This window comes from Hordeum vulgare, chromosome 1H, assembly GCF_904849725.1.
Source record: "Hordeum vulgare subsp. vulgare chromosome 1H, MorexV3_pseudomolecules_assembly, whole genome shotgun sequence".
In the NCBI taxonomy this organism is placed as follows: domain Eukaryota; kingdom Viridiplantae; phylum Streptophyta; class Magnoliopsida; order Poales; family Poaceae; genus Hordeum; species Hordeum vulgare.
In genome coordinates this window covers 7,825,211-7,832,484 of record NC_058518.1, presented here as the reverse complement: position 1 = coordinate 7,832,484, position 7,274 = coordinate 7,825,211, and positions in this window count along the sequence as shown.

Here is a 7,274-nt window from a genome sequence, read left to right as displayed (position 1 = left end):
ATCGTTAGAAATAGTCTGCTATGTCAACAGATCGTTTCTGACACCGTTGTTATCATACTACTTTGCTACTGATACTTTGCTTGCAGATACTAATCTTTCAGGTGTGGTTGAATCTAACATATTCAGCTGCTAATACTTGAGAGTATCCTCTCACCTCCTATAGGCGTACCAACAAATTTGGGTCGAATACTCTACCCTCGAAAACTGCTATGATCCCACGCGCTGGTGGGCCGTCAACAACATTCTTCTAGTTTCGATTACCGGAGAGTGCTAGCAGCATTCTTCTGGTGTCGTTGCAAGGGGAAGAACAGTTGACATCAATAGGCATCACGTCTGAGACAAGTAGACCAATACTTTCTGCATCTACTACTATTACTCCACACATCGACCGCTATCCAGCATGCATCTAGTGTATTGAGTTCATGACGAACAGAGTAACGCTTTAAGCAAGATGACATGATGTAGAGGGATAATCTCAAACCAATGATGAAAACCCCATCATTTTACCCTTGATGGCAACAACACGATATGTGCCTCGCTACCCCTTCTGTCACTGGGTGAGGTCACCGCACGGTATGAACCCAAAACCAAGCACTTCTCCCATTGCAAGAATAATAGATCTAGTTGGCCAAACAAAACCCACAACTCGAAGAGAATTACAAGGATATGAAATCATGCATAAGAGAGATCAGAATAAACTCAACTAAGATTCATAGATAATCTGATCATAAATCCACAATTCATCGGATCTCGACAAACACACCGCAAAAGAAGATTACATCGGATAGATATCCATGAAGATCATGGAGAACTTTGTATTGAAGATCCAAGAGAGAGAAGAAGCCATCTAGTTACTAGCTATGGACCCGTAGGTCTATGGTGAACTACTCACGCATCATCGGAGAGGTCATGGTGTTGATGAAGAATCCCTCCGTATTCGAATCCCCCCTCCGACAGGGCACCAGGACATGCCCCTGATGGGATCTTGCGGAGACAGAAGCTTGCGACGGCGGAAAAGTAATTGCGATCGTCTCTTGATTTTTTGGGAATATTTGGGAATATATAGGCACAAGATCTAGGTCAGGAGACCTCCGGGGGGCCCACAAGCCTGCATGGCGCGCCCCCTGGCCGCGGGGTGGGGGCTTGTGGGGCCCCTTGGGATCTTCTGGCTTGGCTCCCAAGTCCTCCGATCTTCTCCCGTTCCCGAAAAAATCTTTTCGGGGATTTTCTTCCGTTTGGACTCCGTTTCAAAATCTCCTCTGAAAGGGGTCAAAAACATGGAAAAAAACAGGAACTGGCACTTGGCACTGAGTTAATAAGTTAGTCCCAGAAAATAATTAAAAGGCATGCAAAACATCCAAAGTTTGACAAGATAATAGCATGAAACCATCAAAAATTATAGATACGTTGGAGACGTATCAAGCATCCCCAAGCTTAACTCCTGCTCGTCCTCGAGTAGGGAAGTGATAAAGAATGACCTTTTGATGTGGAATGCTACCTAGCATAGTTGTCCTTTGCAACTTCTTTCACGTGGCATGAATGTTCAGATCCGTAAAATTCAAAACAATAGTTTGCTATTGACATGAAAACAGTAATACTTCAAGCAAACTAGCAAAGTAATCATGAACTTTCAAAATAACAAGGCCAAAGAAAGTTATCCCTACAAAATCATATAGTCTGGCTATGCTCCATCATCCTCACACAACTAATGTAAATCATGCACAACCCCGGAATTGGCCAAGTAATTGTTTTCACACTCTTACTTTCTCAAACCTTTTATAACTATCACGCAATACATGAGCGCGAGCCATGGATATATCATTATAGGTGGAATAGAGTGTGGTGGTGGTTGTGAGACAAAAATGAGGAGATGGTCACATTGACTCGGCGTATCAAAAGTCTATGAAGATGCCTATTAATAGATATCAATGTGAATGAGTAGGGATTGCCATACAAGAGATGCACTAGAGCTATAAGTAAATGACAGCTCAAGAGGAAAACTAGTGGGTGTGCATCCAACTTGCTTGCTCACGAAGACCTAGGGCAATTTTGAGGAAGCCCATCACTGGAATATACAAGCCAAGTTTATAAAACGAAGATTCCCACTAGCATATGGTAGTGACAAAGCAAGAAGCTCTCAATCATGAAGAACATGGTGCTAACATGAAGCACAAGTGTGGAAAAAGATAGTAGCATTGTCCCTTCTCTCTTTTTTTATTTGGGCTCTTAGGCCTCTCTTTTTTTCTCCCCCCTTTTTTTGGGCTCTTTGGCCTCTTTTTTTTCCCTCACATGGGACAATGCTCTAATAATGATGATCATCACACTTTTAGTTACTCAAAGCTCAAAGATCACAATGATGATGACTCCATAGGAAATGCCTCCGGTAGTGTACCGGGATGTGCAACGATCTAGTATTATCATGCAATGGCAATATGAGAGTGATGGCACAAGTCATGAGACGGAACGGTGGGAGTTGCATGGCAATATATCTCGGAATGGCTATGAAAATGCCATAGTAGGTAGGTATGGTGGCTGTTTTGAGGAAGGAATTTGGTGGGTTTGTGCACCGGCGAGAATTGCGCGACACTAGAGAGGCTAGCAATGGTGGAAGGTGAAAGTGCATCTATACCATGGGCTCACATTAGTCATGAAGAACTCATATACTTATTGCGAAAGTTTTTATTAGTAATCGAAACAAAGTGCTAAACGAATACTCCGAGGGGAAGGGTTGGTAGGTGTAACCCATCGCGCGATCCCGACCTCAACACAAAGGATGACAATCAATAGATCAATTATGCTCCGACTTCATAACATAGCGGTTCACCATACGTGCATGCTACGGGAATCACTAACTCCAACACAAGTATCTCTAGATTCACAACACCCTACTAACATAACTCTCAATATTACCGAATCCACGTCTCAAAACTAATTGAGAGGAATCAAAACTTCTCTTTCTATTCAATGCACATGAAGATGGAGGTTTTTGCATCCTCTTTGGGTACCTAGCACATTTGGGACTACTTTCATAGCATAGGCCAACTACCAAATCACGCACCGCCGTGCTCTAAAGATGTAAGTAAAGCACAAGAGCAAAAGGTATCTTGCTCAAAGGATATAAGTGAAGCACTAGAGCAAAAGTATCTAGCTCAAAAGATATAAGTGAAGCACTAGAGCAAAAGTATTTAGCTCAAAAGATATAAGTGAAGCACTATGAGCATTCTAGCAAAATCACGATGAGTGCATGTCTCTCTCTCGCAAAAAGGTGTGCAGCAAGGATGATTGTGACACAACAAAAATAAAAGACTCCTAAGATACAAGGCGCTCCAAGCAAAACACATATCATGTGGTGAATAAAAATATAGCTTCAAGTAATGTTACCGATGGATTGAAGATGAAAGAGGGGATGCCGTCCCGGGGCATCCCCAAGCTTAGGCTTTTTGGTGTCCTTGAATTTGGCTTGGGATGCCTTGGGCATACCCAAGCTTGAGCTCTTTCCACTCCTTATCTCTTTTTCCATGAGAACGTCACCCAAAACTTGAAAACTTCACAACACAAAACTTAAACAGAAACTTGTGATAACATTAGTACAAGAAAACAAACTACCACTTCTTTTGGTACTGTAGCAAACTTGAATTCTATCTATATTGATGATGAGCTACTGTATTCTCACTTTTACATGGCTAGTACCCCCCGACGCTAACCATAGTTTTATCAAAACAAGCAACCAACTCAACAAAAACAGAATCTGTCAAAAACAGACGAGTCTGTAGCAATCTGTATACTTCGTATACTTATGGTACCTCAAAAAATCTGAAAAAATACGACGGTCTGGGGAAAAGCATATCAATCAGCATAAAAAAGAATCAACTCAAAATCTCTTTATGAATAGAAATGAAAAATCATCTTGTGAGCGAAAAGTTTCTGTCTTTTTCCAGCAGGATCAAACAACCATTACCAAGACTAGTCATAAAGGTTTTGCTTGGCTCAAACACAAAAAGAAACACAAAAAATACAATCACAACAGAATTATGAAAGCGTGGACGCAACAAAACAGAAAGAAAAAGATAAATTCATTGGGTTGCCTCCCAACAAGCGTTATTGTTTAACGCCCTTAGCTCGGCATAGGAGCGATAGAATCACGTATCGTCGTCTTTGGTGCTCAAACCATAAGTAGCCTCATCCTGGATTCATAAGGCAATCTTATTTTCTTTCTAGGAAAGTGTTCCATGCCCTTCCTTAAAGGAAATTGAAATCTAATATTCCCTTCCTTCATATTGATGATAGCACCAATAGTCCTTAGGAAAGGCCTACCAAGAATAATAGGACATGTAGGATTGCAATCAATGTCAAGCACAATGAAATCCACGGGTACATAGTTCCTATTTGCAATAATAAGAACATCATTGATCCTCCCCATGGGTTTCTTGATAGTAGAATACGCAAGATGCAAATTAAGAGAACACTCTTCCATCTCATTAAAACCAAGAATATCACATAAAGACTTTGGAATCGCAGAAACACTAGCACCCAAATCACACAAAGCATTGCACTCATAGTTTTTGATTTTGATTTTGATGGTAGTTTCCCACTCATCATGAAGCTTTCTAGGGATAGATACTTCCAATTCAAGTTTATCTTCAAGAGCTTCCATCATAGCTTCGACGATATGATCGGTAAAGGCTTTGTTTTGGCTATAAGCGTGTGGAGAGTTCAACATGGATTGCATCAAAGAAATGCATTCAATCAAGGAGCAACTATCATAATTGAATTCCTTGAAATCCACAGTAGTAATTTCATTACTACTCAAAGTTTTAACGTCTTCTACTCCACTTTTAATGCTTTTAGCATCAAGATAGATGGACTCTGAATCATTGGGGCACTTTTCAACCAAAGTGGATTCATATCCAGACCCATAATCATTAGGTTTGACACAAGAAAACAAAGATTCAATGGGAGTCACACCAAGCACTTTAAGATCTTCGTGATTCTCATCACGAGAACACGCCTTTTTAAGCCATTCATGTCTAGCACGAATTTGGGCGGTTCTTTCTTGTCTCTCGATCATGGAAACACGCATAGCATTCAAAGTTTCATCCATGTTTACTTTGGGAGGAGCACATCTAACTTTCAAAGCATCAACATCACAAGAAATCCTATCAACGCTCTTAGCCAAATCGTCAATTTTGAGTAGTTTTTCCTCTATGGACGCATTGAAAATCTTTTGAGAGTTGATGAACTCTTTGATATTACTCTCTAGATCAGAGGGTAATCTATTGTAATTTCCATGGGTATTGTTGTAGGAGTTGCCAAAGTTATTAGAGGAGTTACTAGGAAAAGGCCTAGGAACATAGTTTCCTCTAAAAGCGTTGTTGTTGCCAAAGTTATTTCTACCAACAAAATTAACGTCCAAGCTAGCGTTGCTACTCTCAATCAAAGAAGACAAAGGCATATCATTAGGATCCAAAGGAGCACTTCTACTAGCAACCAAATTCATTAACTCATCCATCTTAGCACTCAACGAGTTAATTTCTTCTATAGCGTGTACCTTCTTACTAGTAGGTGACCTTTCAGTGTGCCACTGAGGTAGTTCGTCATGATGTTGTCTAAGAGCTTTGTGGCTTCTCCTAACGTGATTTCCATGAACGTTCCACCTGAGGCGGAGTCCAAGATATTTCTAGAAGCGAAATTCAAGCCAACGTAAAAGATTTGAATAATCATCCAAAGACTCAAGCCATGAGTGGACAATTTCTAATCATTAATTTCATTCTCTCCCAAGCTTGTGCAACATGTTCATGATCAAGTTGCTTGAAATTCATGATATCATTACGGAGAGAGATGATCTTAGCCGGCGGAAAATACTTGGATATATAAGCATCTTTGCACTTATCCCAAGAATCGATACTATTTTTGGGAAAAGTAGAAAACCAAGTTTTTGCGCGATCTCGCAACGAGAAAGGAAAAAAGCTTCAATTTAATCATGTCATTATCCACATCTTTTTATTTTGCATATCGCAAAGCTCAATGAAGGTATTGAGATGGGATGTGGCATCTTCACTAGGAAGGCTAGAGAATTGCACTTTCATAACAAGATTCTGCAAAGCGGCATTGATTTTGTATGACTCCGCACTAGTGGCGGGAGCAATCGGAGTACTAATAAAATCATTATTATTAGTATTCGAGAAGTCACAAAGCTTGGTGTTTTCGTTCATGGTGACTTCAGCAAGCAAGCAATCACACAAGCAAACAAAAAGCAGGCAAGAAAAAGGGCGAACGAAAAAGGCAAATTGGTGAAGTGGGGGAGAGGAAAACGAGAGGCAACTGACAAACAAAGTAAATGCAAGAGATGAGTTTGCGACACCTACTTGGATGAGTTCTTGACTTGATCTTCCTCCCCGGCAACGGCGCCAGAAATTCTTCTGTTGCGGCAACAAAAGTCCTTCCCTGGCGCGTAGGAATTCTTCTTGTTATTTCTCTGGTTTGCGTCGGTTTTTCCTTGGAAGAGGAAAGGGTGATGCAGCACAGGAGCATTAAGTATTTCCCTCAGTTTGAGAACCAAGGTATCGAACCAAAAGGAGGGCCTCGTCAAGTCCAAAGTACCTGCACAAAAACAAACAAGCTTGCACCCAATGCTTCAAAGGGGTTGTCAATCCCTTCAAGATTGTTTGCAAAGTGAGATCTGAAGGCGGAAAGTGCAACGAAGTAAAAAGTGTAAGGCTGAAAATATGGTGTGGAGTAGACCCTGGGGGGCATAGTGTTCACTAGAGGCTTCTCTCAAAATAGCAAGTATTACGGAGGGTGAACAAATTACTATCGAGCAATTGATAGAACCGCGCAAAGTCATGACGATATCTAAGGCAATGATCTACCATATAGGCATCACGTCCGAGACAAGTAGACCGATACTTTCTGCATCTACTACTATTACTCCACACATCGACCGCTATCCAGCATGCATCTAGTGTATTGAGTTCATGACGAACAGAGTAGCGCTTTAAGCAAGATTACATGATGTAGAGGGATAATCTCAAACCAATGATGAAAACCCCATCTTTTTACCCTGTATGGCAACAACACGATACGTGCCTCGCTACCCCTTCTGTCACTGGGTGAGGTCACCGCACGGTATGAACCCAAAACCAAGCACTTTTCCCATTGCAAGAATCATAGATCTAGTTGGCCAAACAAAACCCACAACTCGAAGAGAATTACAAGGATATGAAATCATGCATAAGAGAGATCAGAAGAAACTCAAATAAGATTCATAGATAATC